This window comes from Eulemur rufifrons, chromosome 18, assembly GCF_041146395.1.
Source record: "Eulemur rufifrons isolate Redbay chromosome 18, OSU_ERuf_1, whole genome shotgun sequence".
NCBI classification, from domain to species: Eukaryota; Metazoa; Chordata; class Mammalia; order Primates; family Lemuridae; genus Eulemur; species Eulemur rufifrons.
In genome coordinates, this window is record NC_091000.1 from 6,345,699 (window position 1) to 6,370,124 (window position 24,426).

The following is a 24,426-nucleotide window of genomic DNA, read 5'->3' on the forward strand; positions in this document are numbered from 1 at the left end:
TTCAAATGGGAATTTCTTGAAAGAGAATTTTTTAAAGGCCATTATTGGGGAATGTGTATGGGTAATGAAAGGAATGAACAAATTCTAGATAAGAAACAACAGGATAGTAATGTATAATGGGAATCTGCAGTCTGATTTGGAATGCAAATCACAATGCTGCAGTCTGGCAATAAATTAGCATTTGTACTTCAGCCCACTGAGTGACAGGGTGCAATCCAAGAGTCTCAATACTTCACAAAAGATATAGCAAAAAAATAAACAGTATCTCTTTCAAGGAGCAGAAATCTTTACTAGAGTATAAAGAAAGGACGAATCCCTGAATCTGTCTCCATCTCCAAATAAGCAAGCACAAAGAAACACACACAGATACCCATATAAGTGCACACACACACAAAACTGTAACTCCTTGCCTTTAACAAAAAATAATTTACATTTTCATTATCCATAGCATTAGCTTCTTGCATTATGGCGTATATTTCACATGCATTCTTTAAAGCAGGTCAGTAGGATGTTGCATGCCATCTTTTAAAATATTACAAAGCAACTACTTAGTGGAAAGACAATTGTACATCATTCTGCTTTATTTCTCTGAAATGAATATTCAGTCCTCTTATTTCTATAATCATTTGTTATCTATTTTCTCTTTTCAAATGAATTTAACCCAAAGGTAACTATAATTCAAATAACTTAAAACCTCTCTCTTCTGAATATATGTCAATCTGTATTCAAAGGTTTTTTTGAGAAAGCTGCTTGCCCAGGGCACAGATTGAGAGAGAGAAACCATAAGGGAAATCAAAAAGCCAAACTGTAGCAGCCTCTCTGCTTCAACTTATCCCTAGGCTGACATAACCTGGCAGACAATCAAAACAGAATGGAGCGTCACTCTTTATTTATATTCTTTATTCATTTTAGACCATAGAAATTATTAGTGAAATATCATTAATAGTAGTGCCAGTAGATAAAATAATGCCACCTAGAATTTTTAGAACACTTTACAATCTATAAAACATGCCCACATGCATTAACCCATTTGTAAGACAAATAGGGGAAACATTATTTTCCCCATTTTATGTTAGAAAAAATTGACATTCGGGGACTGGGCTAACAAATGGCCAAGTAAGTCTTAGACCCAATGTCAGCTGATTCCTTCTCTAGTACTCTGATCTTGGAAGCTGTTTCTCCCTCCCAGTCTATTCCATATGAGTGTCTTCAGCATCTTCAAAAATCAGCCTCAGGTCATAGATTGCTTTTTACCATACATAAAAAGAAAAAGAGGGAAATGAAAGAGAAAGAGAAAGGAACTTTTAAAAATATTCATTGGGCAAGATGAAAGGAAAAGTAACCATGATTTCTAACCATGATTTCTTTTCCTTTTGGAAACTTTGCAGCAGAATAACAAATTCCTATAATCATCAACTTTCTGTCTAAAACAGACTTTGTCATGCCAACAATTTTTACCAAAACAAGACACCAGCAACTTATACAAATTTTCTAAATATATAAAAAACCACCTCAAATCCAACCTAATGAACTCTTGCCAAATGGATGAGGAAAAACACATGCACACATATGGCCTCACCTGTGTCAGTAAGCTGAGATTCCTATTTCCTTATAGTGGTAAAATACACATAATAAAAAATTTACCAATTTGATCATTTTTAAATCTACAGTTTTGTGGAATTAAGGACATTCACATTGTTCTGGGACCATTACCACTGGCCAGCTCTAGAATTTTTTCATCTTTCCAAATGGAAACTTTATACCCATTCAAACACTAAGTCCCTATTTTCTCTTCTCCCTGATTGAAGGTAATAGAATTTTTGCTGACGTTTTTTAATTTCAAAATGTTAAGGGGGTATAAATGTTTTTGTTACACAGATACCTTTTATAACACTTAAGTTGGAGCTTTTAGTATGCTCAGCAACAGAATAGTGTTCATTGTACCCGATACGTAGGTTTTCACCCCTTTCTCACTTCCCCTTCTTGATTTCTATGACCTTTACAGCTCTTTGTGCCTGTATATGCCCAGCGATTAGCTCCCAAGTATTACAGAGTACATGTGGTGTTTATCTTTCCATTTCTGAGATACTTTACTTAAGATAATGGTCACAATTCCATCCAAGTTGCTGCAAAAGACATTATTTCATTCCTTTTTATGCCTGAGTAGTACTCCATGATACACACACACACACACACACACACACTACCTTTTATTAATCTACTTATGAACTGATGGGCACTTAGATTGATTCTACATCTTTGCAATTGTGAATTGTGCTGCGATAAACATTTGAGTGTAGATGGCTTTCTGACAAAGTGACCTGTTTTCACTTGGGATGATACCCAGTAGTGGAACTGCTGGGTCGAACAGTAAGTCTACATTTATTTCTTTGAGAAATCTCCATACTGTTTTCCATAGAGGTTGTACTAATTTACAGTCCCACTAATAGTGCATAAGTGTTCCTTTCTCTCTGCATCCACCTCAGTATCCATTGTTTTTTGACTTTTTAATAATGGCCATTCTAACAGCAGTAAGGTGATGTCTCATTGTGGTTTAATTTGCATTTCCCTATGATTAGTGATGTTGAACATGTCTTCATATGTTTGTTAACTATTTGTTCATGTTTGCTTGAAAAACTGTTCATGTTTTTTCCCCATTTTTTAATGCGTGGTTGTTTCTTTTCTTGCTGATTTTTTTTTGGTTATTTATAAATTCTGAATATAAGTCCTTTATGGGATCTTTAGTTTGTAAATATTTTCTCCAGTTCTATAGATTATTTACTCTGTTGATTATTTCCTTTGCGTGCAGAAGTTTTTCACTTAATCAACTTCCATTTATTTATTTTTGTTGTTGTTGTATTTGCCTTTTGGGGTCTTAGTCATATATTCTTTGTGTATATAAAGAAGAGTTTTTCCTACATTTTCCTGTAGAACTTTTTTTTGTTTCATGCCTTACATCTAAGTCTTTTGTCCAGGCCGGGCGCGGTGGCTCACGCCTGTAATCCTAGCACTCTGGGAGGCCGAGGTGGGAGGATCGTTTGAGCTCAGAAGTTCGAGACCAGCCTGAGCAAGAGCGAGACCCCATCTCTACTAAAAATAGAAAGAAATTATGTGGACAGCTAAAAATATATATAGAAAAAAAATTAGCCGGGCATGGTGGTGCATGCCTGTAGTCCCAGCTACTCGGGAGGCTGAGACAGGAGGATCGCTTGAGCTCAGGAGTTTGAGGTTGCTGTGAGCTAGGCTAATGCCACGGCACTCACTCTAGCCTGGGCAACAGAGTGAGACTCTGTCTCAAAAAAAAAAAAAAAAAAAAAAAAAGTCTTTTGTCCATCTTGAATTAATTTTTGTATGTGGCAAGAGAGGTACACAAATCAGTAGTATTTCTATATACTAATAACAATCAAGCTGAGTCAAATCAAAGACTCAATATTATTCACTATAGCTACAAAGAAAATAAAATACTTAGGAATATATTTAACCAAGGGGGTAAAAGATCTCTACAAGAAGAACTATGAAACATTGAGGAAAGAAATTGCAGATGACACAAACAAATGAAAAAATATCTCATGCTCACGGATCAGTAGAATCAACATTGTTAAAATGTCCATACACCCAAAATGATTTATAGATTCAATGCAATCCTTATCAAAATACCAACATCATATTTTACAGATCTAGAAAAAATAATTCTGTGCTTCATTTGAAACCAAAAAAGAGCCCGAATAGCCAAAGCAATCTTAAGCAAAAACAAGAAATCTGGAGGCATCACACTACCCAGACTTCAAATTATGCTACAAAGGCTATAGTGACCAAAACAGCATGGTACTGTTATAAAAGTGGAGACACAGACCAATGGAACAGAATAAAGAACCCAGATATAAAACCATCTACCTATAACCAACTGATCTTTGACAAAGCAGACAACACTGGGGAAAGGAAGCCCTATTCAATAAATATTGGGAAAGCTGGACAGCCACATGCAGAAAAATGATTGTTTTTAGTATTATTTTTAAAGCTTTGATCTTATTTGAAGTAAAAATATGTTGAATATCCAAATATTTAAAAACTAGTTAGAAAAGAAAAATGTTTGACATTATGGTAGATTAACTTTACGAATTCTAAAATATACTACATGAAACTTAATAACTGACAATGATGCTTCCTCTATATCTTCATTAAGATGTGCAACAAGTTGAGATGACCAGGATGCCTCATCTTATATGCTTTCCATTATATCACACTGTGTTTGCCCCACTCTACTGTTAGGCATTTATTTAAAATATATGAATATAAGTTCACGAGATATCAAGATATGTTCGTAAATATTAAGTAAAATTTCCCTTTTAAGTATTGTCTAAGAAATATTCATAACATATTACTTTTTTCTGTGTAAGCTAAAGACACATTCCTCACCAAACCGGAAACTATTATAAGTCCCTGTCATTTTTCTTAATTCACCTGGATTTAGAGCTGGCTCTTTTTTCAACACTATTTTTGTGGATGAACATATTTTTATATACATTGATAAAATATCTACATATTTTTTCTATTATATAAATGCAGTCATCTTTGTGATACAATGTTCAAAATATAGTTAAGTAAACAGAGCTAGAGATTAAACAAGTTAGTGGTTCCAAATACAGCATTAATGGTGAAAATTGGAAAAAAAAACACGTCCATGGTCCTTGGGTCAGAAAGCAGAGGGGACATGAAAAAAATTATGATTATATAAACCAAATATAGTACACAGGACTAACAGACATGAGCACTGTTTAGAAACTGTTTTTCTTTTTTCTCTCAAATATTTTGTACACAGATCCAAAACTATCTCAAGAATGAAATTTCTTAGTTGATTTCTTCCTCTCTTTTGACAAGGAGAAAGAATCCCTTTGACTGCTGCTTTAAGCTCTGGTTCATAAATTGACATCCATAAAATTTTCTTAGAGAAAGTTAAAACCACCACAAACACTGAAATATTTTAAATGTATTATAAATTACTATAACATTCTTCAGAGTTATATAATTATATAAAGCAGACAATACACAGAATGATCATGGTCATCATAGTAGTATCATTACCCCTACTTCCATTCTTAATTCTACAAATGTTTACTAAGCATTCTTACATACATAGGAATTTGAGGTAGGTACAAAGGATACTAAGGAGACAAATCCCTGCTCTCATTATGCTTACAGCCTAGCAGCACAAGACAGACCCAAAATCACAATACTCTGTGACAAGCGCTACCTAATAAGGATAAAAAAGCACGGGATGCTACATCAGCTTGCAGACATCTAACTACATTTAGTATTCATAGTTGGGAAAGTTTTTCTGCTTTCCTGGAAGGTATAGTATCATCTGACTTGATCAAAGCAGGTGACCTATCACAGAAAGGAGGTGAAATTAGCCAGGAAAAAGGGGGAGGTGAAGTGTAGGGAAGAAAGAAAAAATTTTCTAGACAGTTGAAACTGAATACACAAAAGCCCCTGGGGAGAGATAGTCTTCTGATTACATGTAATAGACTATCATCTTGCCACATGGCGGAAACCCTCTTTTACTGTTTACTAGGCATCATATCCCCAAGGTATTCAGTAGTCCTGTGTTGTAATATCCAATTCTGAGTCTCGGTTCTTAGTTTTCCTAGAGTGAATGAAGAAGACAAGAGACACTCCAATGTGGCCTGTACCCAACAAGATTGGAGTCAAAAAGGGAGACACTGGGAAACTCATTAGTACTCACCTCAAGAAATTACCTTACAGGTTTGCTGGGCTCTTTGATACCAAGATGTTTTCTCTCTAATCTATTAATATGGTATTTTCATCAAGTTAACCAGGCTTCCTGTCATGACTGTCATAGCCCTGTTTAAAACAGTGGCTTTCCATTGTTCTTAGGATAAAGTTTGACCTCAGAGTGGCTGGAAAGAAAATGGGGCCTGCCCTGGCAGGAGCCCACCTCTCCAGCATAACCGCCCCCGCTACTGTTTTTCACTCATTTATCTAAGTTTTCAAAATCATCAAGTCATAAATGTTGTTCCTTCTGCCCGTTCCTCTGCCTAAAACACGCTTCCTTCCACCCTCAGATAGCAGGATCCACTGATTTATCAGCTCTCCCCTGGAATGTGTTATCCTCAGACTAAACTTCCTGACCCACAGAATAGAACATTTTTAGTACTCAAGGTACATGCCACTACAGAGGTAGCTATTCCTCAAAGTTTGCATCTTACATATAACTTCCCCTACTACCCTGCAGCCTATAAACTCCATGAGATAAGGAACTCTACCCTTCCACCTCCTACAAGACAAGCACATGGTAAGCTTCTAACAGATATTTGTTGGATACATGAATGAATGCACAAAAGAGTGAATAAAATAATAATAAATGGATAAATGAATGAATGAACTCAGCAGCTTAAAATGTACTTTCCTTTATGCTTAGCAGCTTCCACAAAATATTTTCTAGTGTAAACATAATTTGCAATAATTCCAGGAGATACATGTCACCTTCATATATAATAAATGCCATTCCCAAGGAGTTGATGACAGAATGATGAAGAGATATTTCAAAGAGCAACCAGTAAAACAAAAAGGGAACTGGGAAATATTAATTGTGTGTCATGTTTCCTATACTAAGGGGAATCTGTATTGTCATAACCACTGATCATAGTGAGAAGAGACAGAAAAATTCAAGTATAACACTCTTTAGACCAAACTTACCCTTTTAAAATAGTCTGAATCAATTATAAATATGTATACATTCATACAACCAAAAAGGTGAAACAAATTAAAAAACTTCTGAACAGTTTTTTTCTCTCTCCAAAATGCCAAAAAATAAGATAAAATCAAATCCCTTTTTGGTAATTATGTTTTCCATAAAACATGGCAGAAACCATGAGGGGTAAAAACTACGCCTCCAAGGTCCATGGGTAACCAGCAGTGGCCTCTGTTCAACTGCCCCAAATCCAAAAGCTACTGCTAATTCAGTAACAAATAATAAAAAATGACCCAAGCTGGTTCTTTATGATCCCCAAAATGCTACTTAAATTGAGTTTACCAAAGAATAAACTCTCTAGTTCACTCACTCACTCAACTTGTATTTATTCAATGACTACCATGCAGTAGAAGCTGAGCCACGTGAAGAGGACAGATGTGGTTCCCTGCTCTCACAGAGCTAACAGCACATCTGGAAGAGAGACAAACAACTGGAACAAAGTATGATAGATGTAATTATACTAATATTAACTGCAGTTATACTCAGCACTTTCCACGTGTGGGGCATTGTTCTAACATCCGAACAAGTATTTACCTCATTTAACCTTCATAATAACCATATAAGGGAGTAACTATTATCCCCACTTGCATAGATGAGGAAATAGGAAAAGAAAGGATAAATCCTTTGTGCAAAGCAATACTGGTGAAGATCAGATTCAAACCCAGGCATTTCGACTCCAAAGCCGATTCTTTTGCACTACCCCAATATCTGCCTACACTTATATAAGTAGTAAACCCAATGGCATTTAACATGGGCTGAGGACCCTTCACAAAGTCCTGTTTCAACATAAATATTGGTATTCACCCAAAAAAAAATAACTTCTTACCATATGCCAAACATGTTGGCAGATGCTATGAGATACACAAAAACAAAAGTTCAAGAAATAATTCTTGTATTCAAAGAACTTACAATTGAGGTTAATAATAATGTCCTGTTAAACAGCAATAAATCAACAACGAAGTAAAGTTGCAGACTAAAACTGCTATCGAGAGTTGAAGTAGAGAAAGTTCTTAAACATGTGGAATATGTTTTTTTTTTTTTTTTTTTTTTTTGAGACAAAGTCTCACTCTGTTGCCTGGGCTAGAGTGCCGTGGCATCAGTCTAGCTCACAGCAACCTCAAACTCCTGGGCTCAAGCAATCCTACTGCCTCAGACTCCCCAGTAGCTGAGACCACAGGCATGTGCCACCATGCCTGGCTAACTTTTTCTATATATTTTTAGTTGCCCAGCTAATTTCTTTCTTTCTTTTTTTTTTTTAAGTAGAGACAGGGTGTCTTTCTTGCTCAGGCTGGTCTCGAACTCCTCAAACGATCCACTCGCCTGGGCCTCCCAGAGTGCTAAGATTACAGGCCTGAGGAGCTACCGCGCCCAGCCTTGGAATATGTATGCTTTGATAGCTTTAGTTAAAAAGTACAACTATCATCAAAGTAGTTTTGCTGAAATATGGAGAGGTTTACTTAATTTTCATATTTCTGATCTTAAAAACCTATAGTATCACAATTTAGCCATTGGGACATTATGAATAGTTTTTAATCCTTCTTATTTTCTTTGTTTAACTTCTCAGACATAACTAAGTAAACACCTGTATACCTATCACTCAACATATAAAATAAAATATAAAGACAACTATAAACCTTTTCTAACTGCATTCCTCTCCTTACAACTCCTCCATCTTATTTCCTGAAGAACTGGGGTATTTTTATTCCTGTATAGGGTCCTGATAATTTAATATGTATCTAATATACACACTATATCATTGTTTTGCAGGTTTCAACTAGATACAAATGATATCTCATTATCTATATCTTTCCAGAACTTTCTTCTCAATCTTTTGGATCTATGTGGATCTAACCTCTTGATGAACATTTAATATTGTTTCTAATTTCTAAACTACTGCAAAAAATTACAATGCATTTTTTACATATGTCCTCTTATGTATATATGGAAAATTTTCTCGAGAAGTATAACATGTATGTGAGTATATCTTGTTGCGAAATCATTCGGTGGGAGAGTATGTACATACTCAACAATACTTGTGTCAAAATCTCTCCAAAATGCTTGAGCCAATTGTCCATAAGAACTGTCTGTGAATACTGTTGTACATCTTCAACAATATTTAATGATTTTTAAAGGTTAGCAAAGGATAAATTGTTAAATTCACATGAGTACTAATTATATCTGTCTTGATATGTATTTCCCTGAGGATTCATAAAATTGAGACCATTTTCATGCTTATTAGCCACTGGTTTTCCTCTTTTGGTGAAATGCTTATTCATAACCTTCACTCATTTTCCTATAGTGTTGTCTGCTATATGGTACTATTCTGTAGATGCTATTTATAAGTACTGAGTACTAATCCTTTAGCACTTAAATGTATGACAAATATCTTTTTACAGCATGGTTTATATTTCACTCTCTTTTTGGTGACTCCTATTATTTGGAGGTCTTAATATGACAAAGTTTTCTTTGGTGACTCATGTTTCTTATCTAGGAAATCTAATATCATAGACATGTTACATATTTTCATTAATTTTACTTTAAAGGTTTTAGTATGCTATATTAAGATTTTGGAATCTAGCCCCCTTGGAATGATTCTTTCATAAATAAAATAATACATAAATCTAATTTATGTATTTTTCTATTAAGATCACCATTCTATACCAATTTATTAAACAATTCATTCTCAATAATCTATCAGCAAACTGATTCATCATGCCACCTCAGTCACATTTTTTCCAAATATGCATGTCTATTCTGTTACAATGGTTCATGCATTCGCCCTTGTGTCAATAACATATTTTCTTCTTATTAATTACTCCAGCTTTAAAAGTCTTTAAAATGGAGTAGCAAGTCCACAAACTTTGATCATTCTGAGTTAATCAAAATTGTCTTAGTTAACATTAACCCTTTAGTCATCTAGATACATTTTAGAATCAGTTTTCAAATGAGTGGGGGGGGGAGGAACTTGCATTTATTGAACTTATATTAATTTCATAGACTTAATGAGAAACAATTAACATTTTTACAAAGTTCAATCAGCCTCCATGAATATGAGCTATCTTTCCATTTATTCAAGACTTCTTTCAAGTATTTTAAGGATGTTTTAAAATGTTCTCCGTAAGAGCTTTGCAAATATCTTTTCAGTCTGCACAGTTTTATTTAATTGTCTCTATCTTACTGTGCATTCTACTACCACCAGTGAAATGTTGAATTGAGCAGGGATTTTAAAAGAAATGATTCTACTGTTTCACCATTATACGTTTTTTTTTTTTTAGTATTTTATGTTTAATTTCCCTTCTAGTCCATATTGCTGAGATCAACTTATAATACAGTATGTTGAATTTTAACAACTATTTTATTCTACATCAAGTAAGATGATTGATTATACATATTGTCTCCATTAACATGTTAAAGTAGAGACCTGTGTTTGTATGTTTTCTGATGTTAAACTCTGCATTCCCACTATACACTCAAATTGGTTATGATATATATAATTGTTTTAATTTGCTTTTAATATGTTGAAAACTCTTCTTTTAATTGGAAACCTTCTTAATTCCAGTCCCATTTTCTCTAAACATAAATGATGTTTATTTTTTTTAAAAGCTGTCCACTTTAGAAGGAAATTATTTATAAAAATTTTGATATATCCAAAAATAAGATTATATAGCAGTTAATGATTATATAAGTCATTCTTATTAACAATGATAGAAGTACATAACAAAATAAAATGAATAATATACTTTTGTATTTTAAATGTTCATAAAAATATACATAAAAACAACTTGACAGATATATTTGAAAATATTAAAAATGTTTCTTTCTAAAAAGTGGTACTTGAGATAGTTTTTTTGTTGTTGTTGTTCTTTATATGCTTTTTGGTACTTTTTAAATGATTAAAATATTATTTTAATTATCAGAAAACATACCACAATAATTTTATAAAACTGACAATAGTAAGTTGGTTAGCACTGTGAACCTACTATTTTATATGCATTGGGCTAGCAATTTTTATAAAGTATTTTTAATATCCATAACCTCTCTGCATGACAGCTTTCTTTCATGTGATAAAATTGAGATTTTCAAAGGTTAAGCAACTTTCGAAAGGCTACACAGCTGATGAATGAAAGAATTGGGATCTGAATTTTGGTTTTTCTGTTACTAAACTTATATCACACAAAAGATAAGTCTTCCAGTACTTAACACAGTTATAAGGCACTTCATGTCAGCATTTCTTCAGTTTTGAGTACAGTCTTAGTGTTACATCAATGACAATGGACATAAGTTATAACTAATCTGAAAACTTAATGATTGTTTTTTGCTCCATGCATCTGAACCAAAATTTAACATTTTAGAAATCTCAGTTAAGCCTAACCTTACATATCACATTAGATACAGCAAATGACAAACTTGTAGAAATAAATAAGTATAAGAGAGAGAAAGAGAACAAGAAAGGAAGGGGGGCAAACACAACTTTATGCAAAGCTAGTAGCTCGTCATAAGTTCTGAGTTTTGAAACAGTGATTTTAAATCCCTGCTTTGAATCTCATTGCAGATGCAGATGGCAGGAGATATGGTCTAAAAACGCTGATTGCACTACATGGTGCATAGAGAACTGATGAGGAAAAATAAGATTCAAGTCATCTCAGTTTTATCATAAGCATTTCAGTTTTGCTTATATATTAGATTGCAAGTCCTTCTGTGGATGAAAAAATATGTTAAAGTATACTCTTACATTTCCAGAGATCACCTTACGTAACCTAAAAATTCTTATTTCAAAGAAGACTCACAGATTAACAACTTTTTGCATTCTTCAAAATGCCCTCTACCAGCACATCTGAACTAATGACTAAAAATGTGGGGAGCAATGGGCTTCTCCCAGTGGGCAATCAGGCTGAAAGGCCCTTCCTTTCTTACTTCTGAAGAGAATGGGTGATTTTATGCATTGAACCTTTTTTGTGAGTTATATATCTGAAGATCTTTGTTAGTATTGAGCAACTGACCTTTGACTGTGATCTACTCTCCATTGATGAAGGAGAGAACAAATATGCCCAAGTCCTGAATGTACCAGAAACAGCCAGAAATATTTTCTACATTTTCTCAAGGAAGTTTTATCGGCAATGACATGTGGTCTATTTGGATAGATATTTGGCTAAACAATGGTTTCAGGAAGATCAACACACTCAACCTTCAAAAAAACACAAATAATTTACATTCTAAAAGTTTCTTTGCTCTGTGTGCACACTGTCGATTTCTAATGAACACCACTTGACTCCACTCTGGGTGTGTTCCCTTCACCAACCCATCAGCTTACAACTGTTCTTTATGGTTTTCAGTAGTATGCTAAAGTCACCAGTAAGCATCCCACTGCATTTGTTCTAGACAAAATGCAAAGCTATTTTTAGCATTTAATATTGCAAATATTAAGGCAGACATGACTTATTTCCTCCCTCTAACCCACTGCCTAAATTTCAATATCATTTGTCTGTAGTTCATATTTGCCAAGTATTGTACATTTTTCATTTTTAATATTTCTATATGTATGATATTCATTTCCCCTGTCTGTCATTGAGACCAGAAACGATGAGCTCCCCTTGTTTCTCCCTCACCATTCATGAATCGAGACTTAGGACAGACCTATTGTGAAGTGTCTGTCTTTCCAGGGACCAGGTTTAGCTCTTCTTATTCACTGATAATTTAACAAATATTTGTGTGGTACTCACCATATGCTAGGCACATCTTTTCTGTTACTGATCATTTACAATGCTGAGAGTAAGTGGTATTCCCATTTTACAGATGATAAAGACTGATACTTAGAGAAGAAAATGATTTTCACAAGTTCCATACCTATGAGATGCAAAATTTGAATGTAAAAGTCCATCAAAATTTCATTGGTTCCAATACATTAAATGACACCATAAACAAAAAGCAAACAAATGTTGATGAATAAATTCCTGCAAAAAAGTGACGTAAATATACCAGGGGATTTCAAAGTGGAAAAATGAAATTAAAAGATAAAAATCAAATATATACGCTTTATTTCTCAACATAAGCTCCATCAAGTTCAAGAGAGTGTCGTAAGTGTTATACCAGCCATTTAGTCCATCCCTAAAGAACTGAGGGTCCTAGGAATTTAACCATGTCAATGTGGTCTTTTTACACTACTAACTGAAGGTTTCCTGGGTGTTTTCCTGCTAAAGCTTTGGTTAACTTTCTCAAAACACTCTCATAGTAAGAAGATGTTATCTGTTACCATTCTTTGGTCCTCCAGAAAGTCAACAAACATAATGCCTTGACCATCCTAAAAAACTGTTGCCATGACCTTTGCTCTTGTCTGGTCTGCTTTTACTTTGACTGGACCACTTCCACCTCTTGGTGGCCACTGATTGCACTTTGTCTTAAGGATCCTACTCATAAGGCCATGTTTCATCTCGTACTAACACAATTCTTCCAAGAAATGCTTCAGGATCTTGATCCCACTTGTTTAAAATTTCCATTAAAAGGTCTACTCTTGTCTGCAGCTGATCTGGCCGTAAAGGTTTTGGCACCAATGAAGTGGAAAGTTTGCTCTACTTTAATTTTTCTGTCAGAATTGTGTAAGCTGAACGAGTTAAGATGTATATCTTGTTGGCTATTGCTTGTGCTGTTAATTGTCTGTCTTTTCCATTTGAGGCAAAAACAAGATGAATTTTTTCTTTGGAAATTGATGTGGATGGTCTGCCACTGCAGGCTTCATCGTCAACACCATCTTGTCCTTTCTTAAAGCTAGTTATATATTTGTAAACTGCTGACTTCTTTGGGGCATTGTCCCCACAGACTTTTTGTAAAACATCGATGACTTCACCATTCTTCCACTCAAGCTTCACCCTTAATTTGATAGGTGTTCTTGCTCCAATTTTAGCAGAATTCATGTTCTTTCAGAGAAGATCTTTTCAAATTGATGTCTTATCCTTCTTAGTGCCTCAACTAGATCCTGTTCGGACATGTTATAACAAGTTAGTACAAGTTTATTCGGTGGAAAATAATTTTCCAATCCACGCATGGTTTCTTCATAGTATGTATTTTCCATGAACTTTTTGAAGACTCTGCATATTTAAAAGTTGCCTTTATAATGTTTTGACACTTGAAGCTAAATGAGTAAAATGTCAGTATAAATTTCTAAATATTTTTATAGGGATCTCTTGTTGTATACCTTGTATAGTCCATACAGAATCTTCAGTATAAATTGAATTATACATTTAAAATGAATGTGAATTTTACAAAACATGATCTTAAACAAAGGATGAAGGTAACGGTCACATAAGCCAAAGTTTTATACATAATTATACTAGGTTACCTCAGGATGCAGAAATCTCAATAGCAAAGGAATATTCCACAGGAGTAGTATCAAATAGAGCCTATAGTTTATTGATTTAAAAGGAAATACAAGATGCCCAAGAGAATTCTTTCCAGAGATAGTTTTAGATTCATTAATTCATCAACTATATATTGAGTGCTTACTGTCATCGAAATATAAATCTAACTTATAAGACAATGAATGAAAACCTATGGTAGGTCCCTGTTCCCGTGGCATGTAGACCTAGAAAAGTAAAGTAAGAGGACAAATAAACAAATACATAAAAACGGCAATATCCTGTTCTGATATGTGCAATGAAGAAAAAAAATCAAGGAGATACACTCAAGAGTGTTTTAGGAGTGCCTTTAGCTTATCCTGCCAGTAGATGAGGACCTTTAACATTACCCATGACCATATTAATAAAAATATGCCTAAAAGTTTCTATTTTGAAATGGTTGTTAATAGAATTTTTATTTGTTAGAAAGTAAAGAAGGCAATGAAAGAGACTTGAACAAGCAGCAGTGGTCATAAATGTTGTACTTTCTGGGATATTTTGTAACTGTTTTGATGTGGTGCAACGTAACATTTCCAAGCTGAACATTTTCAAGTAAAGTTGAAGAGATTCTAAAGGTTTTAGTTTAAAAATGTCTTATTACATTCTGTCTCAGAAAACATTTGCCACCTTGCTGTATCCTCAGGCTTAGAAGACTCTAAAATATCACTTAATGCAGAAATTCATTTGTGTGTGTGTGTGTTGTGAGTGTGTACCCTGCACTGAGGTTAGGACTGAGGCACGGGTCTGTATAATTCCAAAGCTATCACACTTTCCACTACAAAACACTACGTTTTAAATGTAATTGTCAGGTGGCCACTCAGCATTTCTGACCTGTTAATAGAGTAGTTTCAACATTATATTGACTTCTGATTACATTCACTAAGGGAGATAAAGATTGACACACATAAAACTAAGGCTAGCACACAAAGCTGGGTAGTAGAAGCAGGTGATAATAACTAGCCTTCTCTGCATGGTTTACAGAGAAGGGAATACAAAAATGTGTAATTAGTGCAGTGAAATATAAAACACTTTTCGTAAGTCAACAAAAATAAAGTTTATCATGGCTCAGAAAACAGAGCTTACTGAGTCTCTTATTAATGAACTCATGTTACAACTAGCATATCCATGTAAATCTGGCATAACAATAAAATGGAGTGATTAGTAGCCTTTTGGGAAAAAATGAGTAATAATGTTTATTTATTTATTTATTAACAATTCATCTGTCAGGTTATTCTGTTATGTGCTGACATGGACCACTAACTTATTATATCACTTTAGGTGACAATGTTCTTTATCCATTTCCTCAAATTTAACACTCACCCTACTGATTCCCGAGGTGATTACACCAAATGCCAGATCCTACGCTACGTGTTTTAGAACAGTATCTCATCTTATCCCACCAATATCCTCATGAGTTAGGTATCATTAATTAAAGCTATTTTACAGATGAAGAAAACAAGGTCTGAGAAAAGTAAATTCTTCAAATGACAAGACAAAAAGTTCTTTGAAAAATATAAAATGTTATACAAAAATGATATAATTATAGCCATTGTTAAATTGGAAGAAGTGAAACTTGTACGAAAAATATCATCAACTCTAGGACCCCTAGAACATACAAATTGGCAGTAGCAGCTCAGGAGTCCACCTGACAGGACTCAGAACAACAATACAAAACATTTAGTCAGAGCTTATAGCCAGCCGCGGACCTTAGCATTTTTGTCCATACTTTTAGTCGTTAATCTTCAAAATAACCCTATGAGGCACACATTATTATTATCCTCACGTCACAGGTGTGGACACATAGAGACAGAAAGAACAAGTGACTTACTCTAGCTAAACGCTAGTAAATGGCAGAGCTGAGATTGCAACCCAGGCAGTCTGGTTCTGAAACCTGCGCCCCTAATCATGAGACTAGACTACTTGTGTGAAGCAGGCTAGAAAGAGTGCAAACCAATTAGCTATTTATTCAACAGGGTTAGGGAACAAATAGCTGGATTATTTTTCCTCATGTAGAAGCCTTGGGACCATTCCCTGGGCTCTGCTAGGTCCACATGACATAGTGGAAGGAGCTGGGACTCAGCAGTCAGATGGCAGCTCAGCCGGCCCTCTTCATCCTCCACGACCTCTTTATTTGTAAACGAAGAAAAAGAATGCCTATTCATCAAGGATTTAGCGAGGATCAAGGACATTCAGCACAAATCTTGGCACAGACAAGGTTGGCACTCAGTAAATATTAGTCTCCTTCTTTCTCTGGCCTCAAATGTGGTTTCAGTTCAAATAATTTACTCTCCCATAAGCTATTTAGGAAAAGATAAGAGAAAGTCCTCAGGTCATGAAATATTAGGTTTTAAATCAACTATATATTATCCTGAGTCATAAAGTAATCTGCTTTTGGGAACATAATGTTATCCTGAGCATCTATAAATACGATTTGTTTTCTTCCCAAAACAGTGTATGTATATCGATTTTCTCAGGGGTCAGTATATTCAATTTGATAGACTGGTAGACTGATCTGGTTTAGCAATCCTGGGTCAACTCTATACTTGCTCATGCCATAGGTCTGCCTAAACAAATGTTATCACAAAATAGAGTTGTCTTGTCACTGTTATTCCACAGGATAGAAAGCATGATACTTAGAGCCTGTGAATAAACCACACTGAAAGGTCTGAGAGCATGTGAGCTTTTCCTGTTATGCATTGTGGCCAAAGTTTAGTAGAGGACTTATTTTGCATGTGTCATGTGTTTGAACTTTGGAAGCTTCCATAACCTCATTTTAAAACTTTAATTGTTCCTGAAGTATTAATTGAAAAACCTAGGCGGTTCACAATCTCACTATGTTCTTTTAAGATAATGGTTATTCTTTACAGAATGGCTCTGCTGTTTACAAACAGAAGAAATGTCTGTTTTTGAGGGAGATTTTCACATTACAAAGGCTTGTTAATCTCCTCATACTCAAAGTTTTTAAAGTTAATAAAATTGGCTTACTTGATACCAAAAAATTATACTTTTGTGACCTTGTGACATTTCTAAATCCCAATCTGTGGATCAGCCTTTGAAGTATATTAAGCTTAAAACAATAACAAATATAGTATTTACAAAAGGAATTGAAGCACCCATAGAGCTTATGCAGGTTAAACAGTAAAGTCATTGTTATAATAGAATGCAAAGTGAAAAAAAAAGTTTTATATTACTATTGTACCTGGAGAGCTGCTAGTTGGGAGTTTTGAATACAGAGATTTCAATAACTTTAATTTCAGAAAAACTACCAGGATGGGTCCTTTACGTAGTATGTGTTTAATAAGAACCTAGCCATTATTCTTGGAGAATATAGCAAGTTAGTATGCAACTAAATGAAGGATATAGGCATTTAGTACCTATAAAACTACGGGCAGGTATGAACACTTAGTTACTATAAAACCAAACGCAGGGTATGGGCATTTAGTTACTATAAAACTAAATGCAAATCTACCTCGAATAAGGTAGCTTCATGTAGACTGGAATGGCATCATTCTTTAAATTGTCTTATTTATGTTAATCTAAACATTGGATACTAAATGATCGACTTCTTGTAATTGCCATAATCTAAGCAATGGAGGTCAAACTAAGCCCAGTATCTAGACATGGTGGTTGATCCTGCGTGAAGAAGAAGTCCATCCTCTGGAAACTAACATATACACTGCCTTGGTTTGGGGCAGGGAGTGGAGAACTGAGGAAAGGGCAGCAAGGGCAGGAGCAGAGAAAGAGAGAGAGAGAGAGAGAGAATGCATGTGGATATAGGGAGGTGGGACCATGAGGGTCAATAAAGATTTAGAGTTGGGTGTGATGGTTGAGCTGGCCCCGTGACTTTAGGATCCATGAGCTGGCAGCAGCAATGAAAATCACCCTGTCTTCTATTTTTATCGAGCATCAAAAATTCAGTGAGATTATGTTAAACATCACAGTATGATCTTAGCTGAACTTTCCAGAGTTATACATAGGCATGTTTATTGCATCACATTTGTTAGATACATAAATAAGAAAATGCTACTCATAACTTTAATTTATATAACTATGTAGCCCATAGTGTATATGAAAATAATTATGATGAGAATAATAGATAATACTTATATAAGCCCTTTTTATAGGTCAGACACTGTTCTAAAAAGACGACACATGTTACACCATTTAATCTTTGAAACAACTCTATTAGATGGCTACTGTTATTTTTCTATATCAAAACTGAGGCACAGAGGATTTGAGTGATTTTACCAAGATAACATAGCTGTAAGTGGCAGGGTTGAGATTCAAAGGAGGCAGTATATCTCCACAGGCCAAATCTTTCATCCATTTTGAATACATAGTGTATAAATAAAATAGAGGGCTATTATTATAGAGGGCATACTTATTATATATTTAACTCATGCATGCCATCATTCTGTGCTTATTTATTTTCTTGTAGTATTTGTTAAGCTTCATTGATAGAATCTCCATTATTTCTGATTTATTTCCCCATTGATTTGTTGGCTTCTATTTCCTGATCTATTTTTGTCGGTAGCTCCATATATCTCCAACACTAACTGGGCTAAGGAAAAAAAAAATGAAAGGGCTAAACAACTTTTACTTAATTGGATAATTTGTATTTATTCCCTCCACTGGAAAAAGAATACAAGTTGCTGAGATTATTTGACTCATTAATCTCATTAATTTATTTATTTTCTAAAAAAACTTTAGGATTCCTTTTATTGGAAATAATATCTATTAATAGCATCTATTTCTACTTTCCTTTTATTGTCAACTAGAAATTAAAGCTGGAGTTTTATCTAAACACATAGGGTGGCTGAAAGAAATGCCCTTTATTCAATTACTGTGAATCCCTACAGAGCTACACTCTGGGTGAATTAAACTCACTAGATTAAAAAAATGATATTTGAGTCTGATAGTTTATCCATTTAAGCCTGAAGACACCAGAAAAAAACAAGATAAAATTACAGTCAAAACTGACACGTGCCTTGGAATGGCCACTCTGTGCTTACTGTAACATTAGCTTGTTTGTACATTTTTTTAGGTAAAAGCTCAAAACACTAGGCTTATATTTTCAAAGTCTAAATTACCTTATGCCTGACTGTACAGAATAATTTATTTTGAATAAGACCAATTCCCCAATGAATCAAATACAAATTCCTCAACATGAAATTTAAAATACTCCATTGATGGGCCCCATGTCAGGAAAGTAACATCTTTTTCTGTTTTGCAAAATAAATCCATGTCTTAATTAGATTAATTGGCAGGCTTTTCCACTCATCTCCATCCTCTAGGACATCCCCTGCAATTTAATTTCCATATAGTTCGTTCTCCTAATATCGTTCACTCAAAAGCCACAAATAGAACTTTTTAAGGGCCATTTTGCCATCTTAGTTCTACTTGACTTCTCAACACTGAAAGTACCTTCCTGATACTCCCTTATCTAGATTTAGAGTCTGATACCAACCCCCGTCTCATTTTTTGCTTATTTCTTAAAATTCTGGCTCTCTAATCTCTCTATTCTTTTTCTCAAAGAATTAAGCAACTAATTTAGTAACAAAGAAATAAAGAAAAAAACTATTATTCTTAGGCCAACTGAATTCAAAACTATTTTCTAACCTTGACCTTTCACAAGTATTTGAGATTTAAACCTCACCCCAACTAAGTAAGAAGACAGTAATTTTCCCCTTTTAGATAAATTATCTTACAGTAAATGGGGGATGTTGATCTTATTTTTTCCTTTATAAAGGCAAAGAGTATAAAATAAAAAAATTAATAAAAACATATCTGACCTCCAAGAATTTAAAGTCAGCTTAGAATGAGGAAAAAGGAAGCAATGATAGCTGGCCCAGTAGGAAGAAAACATTAACTTGGATATTATTTTAACAGAATTTTAACATACTTGACAAGAGACTTGACAAGACACTATATTGGTTTATGTCGTCATCTCTATTTTCTAATGTGTTATTTCAGATATGTTTTATTAATTTCTGTGTTGTTAGTATCTAGCATAATTTCTGACACATAAGGACTGTATTAATAATTTTGAATATAAATAAATATTATATATTTCTCTTCAGAGAAGAGAAAATCCTTGGAATAGCCAGGTATTTTATATTACATTGTAAACTACATTTTTTTGTTTTTAAGTCCACTTACTACATCCTTAATCTAGCTCATAGAGCAATATTCAATTCTTCATGTTTTTATATCTTCCTAGACAACAGATATCTTTTCTGTTGATATAAACATGCAACCAGATAAATATTTTTAGTCATCTAATTCAGCTTCACCTTGTTCCCAACAAAAAAATTAAGATATATCATTTTTCCATTTAACAAATAAGGAAATTAAGGGAAATTTTTGAGCAATATGCCTCGATAGTAGATAAGTCACAGCTGAAACTGTGATTATTTGTGACAACCTGAACTTTTCTCCCTAACTACCGGCCACAAATTATTTTTTTTGTTCCCAGTGGGCCAAAATCAGCCATACCCAGTACATTGAACAAACCCCCAGTTTCCAGGTCTAAGAGAGGAGAGAGCAGAGGGAAAATCAATCCTATAAGCCTTTACTTGGGCCTGTAAGATATATGCCACCATTTCTTGAATTACAAATGAGGAAATGGAGCTAAAAATTCCCCAAAGTCCTTCCAGAGAAATGCTGTAATGTCAAGTGTCTGAGCTAGTGTTTCAGGAAAAGCTAGTCCTATCGGGCTTTATGTAGCTTACCCTGCTAGGTAGGTATAGGACATTGACACCTCCAACAATTGCAGAGGAAAGTGGAGACAGTGCTGCCAAAGGGCAGGTGACTACCCAACTGAGAAACAGATGGCTTAAGATTTACTCAAGTATTTATTTGCCAGGCCTTTAATCTGAAAATGATGGCCTGGCTTTCATAAAGCAAAGCAAAGGTCTGCTATAGAATGTCCCCACGCCTCAGATCTGGCTTCCTGCCCAGCGTGGGGGAAGGGCAAGTATATGCTTCCACAAAAGGACAAAAGACTCCACCATCCCTTAGAACTGTTCAATTGCTTTTTTTAGTTTGTTTTATTCTTGGCTTGTTTGTTTGCTTGGGTGGTTGCAAAAATCTTTAAGTGAAAAAGGGAGCAGAATTCTCTGTACTCCTACTCAAGGATGCAGTCTGCTAGCACATTCACAGTTTGTGTCTTTGACCTTCGCAACTGTTTTCCCCTCCTTTGCTCCTTTTGTATTGAAAATGTACTGTAAACTCACATTGCCTGAGTATGTATGCAACGCCACCATTATATTTCTAATCCTGAACAAAAGGGATTAAACGATCAGCATTCTTTCACCTGTGCACTTTCCCCATAAAAGGTTTAAAAAAAAAAAAAACTGCTTGTAAGTTTACGTTGACAAGAGCTGAGAGAGCCTGAGTCATAAAAAATAACATTAATAATTATAATAAACCTTAGAATTACTATTACCATCACTAGTATTAGAAAGAAAAAAAAAACACATCCATTCTGCACTTTATGGGAGCTCTCCTGCATCGTATCTCTCTCCCAAGGAAAGGGAACAATTAGGAAGCGTAGAGGTTGGTTACTTGTAACTGTATTTCTTTTTAGTCCTCAATATTCCAGACTAGGTCAGGAGCCCCAAGACTGGGCCACATGGTGCCTGGTCTCTCTTCTGTCCTAGTACTCTCTGCAATGCTTTTGTTTTTCCCTTCCTGTATCTTTTTTTCCAGGTCCTCCTGCTGAGTACACCATAAGATCCCATCATGAGTTCAAGTGTCAGCATAGAGAAGACAGTGCCATAGAACCATATCAGATTTTCTTGGGTGCTTGTAAAAAAAATTGCCAATTCTTGGGCTCTCAGGAATCCCCACTAGGACTGCATTGATCAGGCCACTTTACCCTGGAGAACCTCAGCTATGGTGTTTCTCCTTGGGCACATATCAATATTTAAATATCACATGTGTATATCATTCATGAGGACTCATATAAATGGTTAGAAAGTCACAGGATGAAAATTTACTTCTGTACTCTTAACTTCAGTATACTAACTTTCTCAATTGCTTACTCTCTTCAAGAATATGGCTATCTTAGGAATCAGCTTCTAAATCTGATTGTACATCTGAATCATCTGAAAAGCTTTTAAGAAAATATATACCCCAGAACCTATTCTATATTTACTAAATCAGAAAATCTGGGAGATGAAATATAAAAATATATTTAAAATCAATATTCTCTGTCCTTTTCCGTTGTCAATGTCCACTATACTGCCAAGACCAATGCTAACTCCTAGTACATGTACTTCAACTCCTTTTAGCATGCCCATACAAACACATACAAACATCCAAGTATATATATATATACACACATATACACACACACAAATAATAAAGGATTTATATTTGGGTGTACTTAAAAAATAGGGACTGCACAGTATTTTCCAAGTAGAAAACTGTTGAGATATAAAAAATTACAAAATACAATTACTGTTTAATCCTATTTTCATAGCAAAAACAAAAAGATACATAGATATGCAAGAATATATAAAAGATATTAATGGAAATTAGATGCTTAAGATAGGATTATGAATTTATTTCTCTTCCTTTCTGTTATCTGTGCTTTCTCATTTCTACAATTATTAATTTTTATACAAAGTTATTTTTAAATTTAATAATTTTCCAAAGCTACTTCATTGCAACTAACTTTTCAAATTTATTTAGCACTAGAACACTAATTCTACATAACATATATATTAGTCATGGCAAGCTAACTGTTGTAACAAATAGTTCCTGAAATGTAAAAATGTAAAATGACTCAAATATATTAGAAGTTGATTTCTTGCTTGTGTTACAGAACTGGCTAGGACCAGTTCTGAAATATCTGGCAGGACCACCCTCTACAAGTAGTCATTCAGAAATTCAGGTTGACATTAGCCTTGCCATCTTTAACATGTGGCTTCTACAGTTATTTGACGGTTGCCTCCTATCCAAAAAGCCAAAAAGAGAAGATCATTAAGTTGGAGAACACGGGAAGTTTGTATAGGTCTGTCCTGGAAAGGGATGCCCTCGATTCCACTGACGCTCCATTGGCTGGACTCCATCACATGGCTAAGCCTAACTGGGCTGGAAAATGTGGTCCCCAGTGGGGCAGTCACTTCCCAGCAATAGCTCCACATTATGAAGGGGGAGCATGAATCTATCTCAAATAGCTGATTTTCTTTACCAAATTAAGCTCCATTATTGATATTCCCTGAACACTCCATGCCCTCCTGTGCTTTTAATCACAATCCTCTCAACCTGGAATGCACTTCCCTATGTACAGTGAGCCTAATTATCCTTCTAGTTAGGTTCCATTTGCCTCTACTCCACCGAGGCCATTCCTTTATTTGGTTCTTTCATTCAACTAATATCTTTCAAAGTGTACTACATGCCAGAAATTCTTTTAGGTAATGGGGAGTGAAGAGTAAACAAAAAGGAATCTCTACCCTCTTGGAGTTTACATTCAAAGAACAAACTAGAAAAAGGTTTACTAAATAAATCATATTGCATGATACATAGGGGTAAGAGACATTCAAAAAAATTGAGAAGAGTTTTGAAATTTCCAGGGGAATTTTTCATAACTGTGTAGAATTTTTAGACAGGTTGGCCAAGAAAGGCAGCATAGAGAACATTAGTTTAAATAAAGACTTAGAGGAAACACAGACGCTAGCCATGTTGATATTTGAGAGAGGAGGACTCCGGGCAGAGAAAAGAGCAGGGCAAAGGTCTTAACACAGGAATATGTTAGAACATGCCTCCAGAAGAGCAAGGACATCAGCAGAGCTTAATAGAAAAATAAAGGGGAGAATTGGATATAATTTCAGAAAGACAATGGGGCATATCATGTACAGCTCTGTAGATCATAGAAGAATTTGCTTTTTATTGAAAATGAGATTAGAACTACTAGAGGATTTTAAGCTGAGAAGTGACATTATCTTATCTACTTTAAACAGGATCACCAAATATAGTAGGAAGAATAATAACGTCTCCCAAGAGGTCCACGTCCTAATCCGCAGTGCTTGTGAATATGTTACTTCATATAGCAAAAGGCATTTTGTAGATGTGATTAAGTTAAGGATCTTGATATGGGAAGATTATCCTGGGTTATCCAGGTGACTCCAAGGTAATCATAAAGAAGGAGATAGGTGGGTCACAGTCAGAGAAGGACATGTGACAACAGAAATAGACAATGAGAGTGACCGTGTGTGTGCATGTAAGAGAGAAAGAGAGAGAGACAGAGAGAGAGAGAGA

The 24,426-nt window shown here is 34.7% G+C and overlaps 1 protein-coding gene across 4 annotated transcripts in view; it reads right to left on the reverse strand.

The window, feature by feature from the left end:
* The window catches only part of GPM6A (glycoprotein M6A), a 300,930-nt gene that overhangs the window by 138,970 nt on the left and 137,534 nt on the right, over positions 1-24,426 (reverse strand). The window lies entirely within an intron of this gene.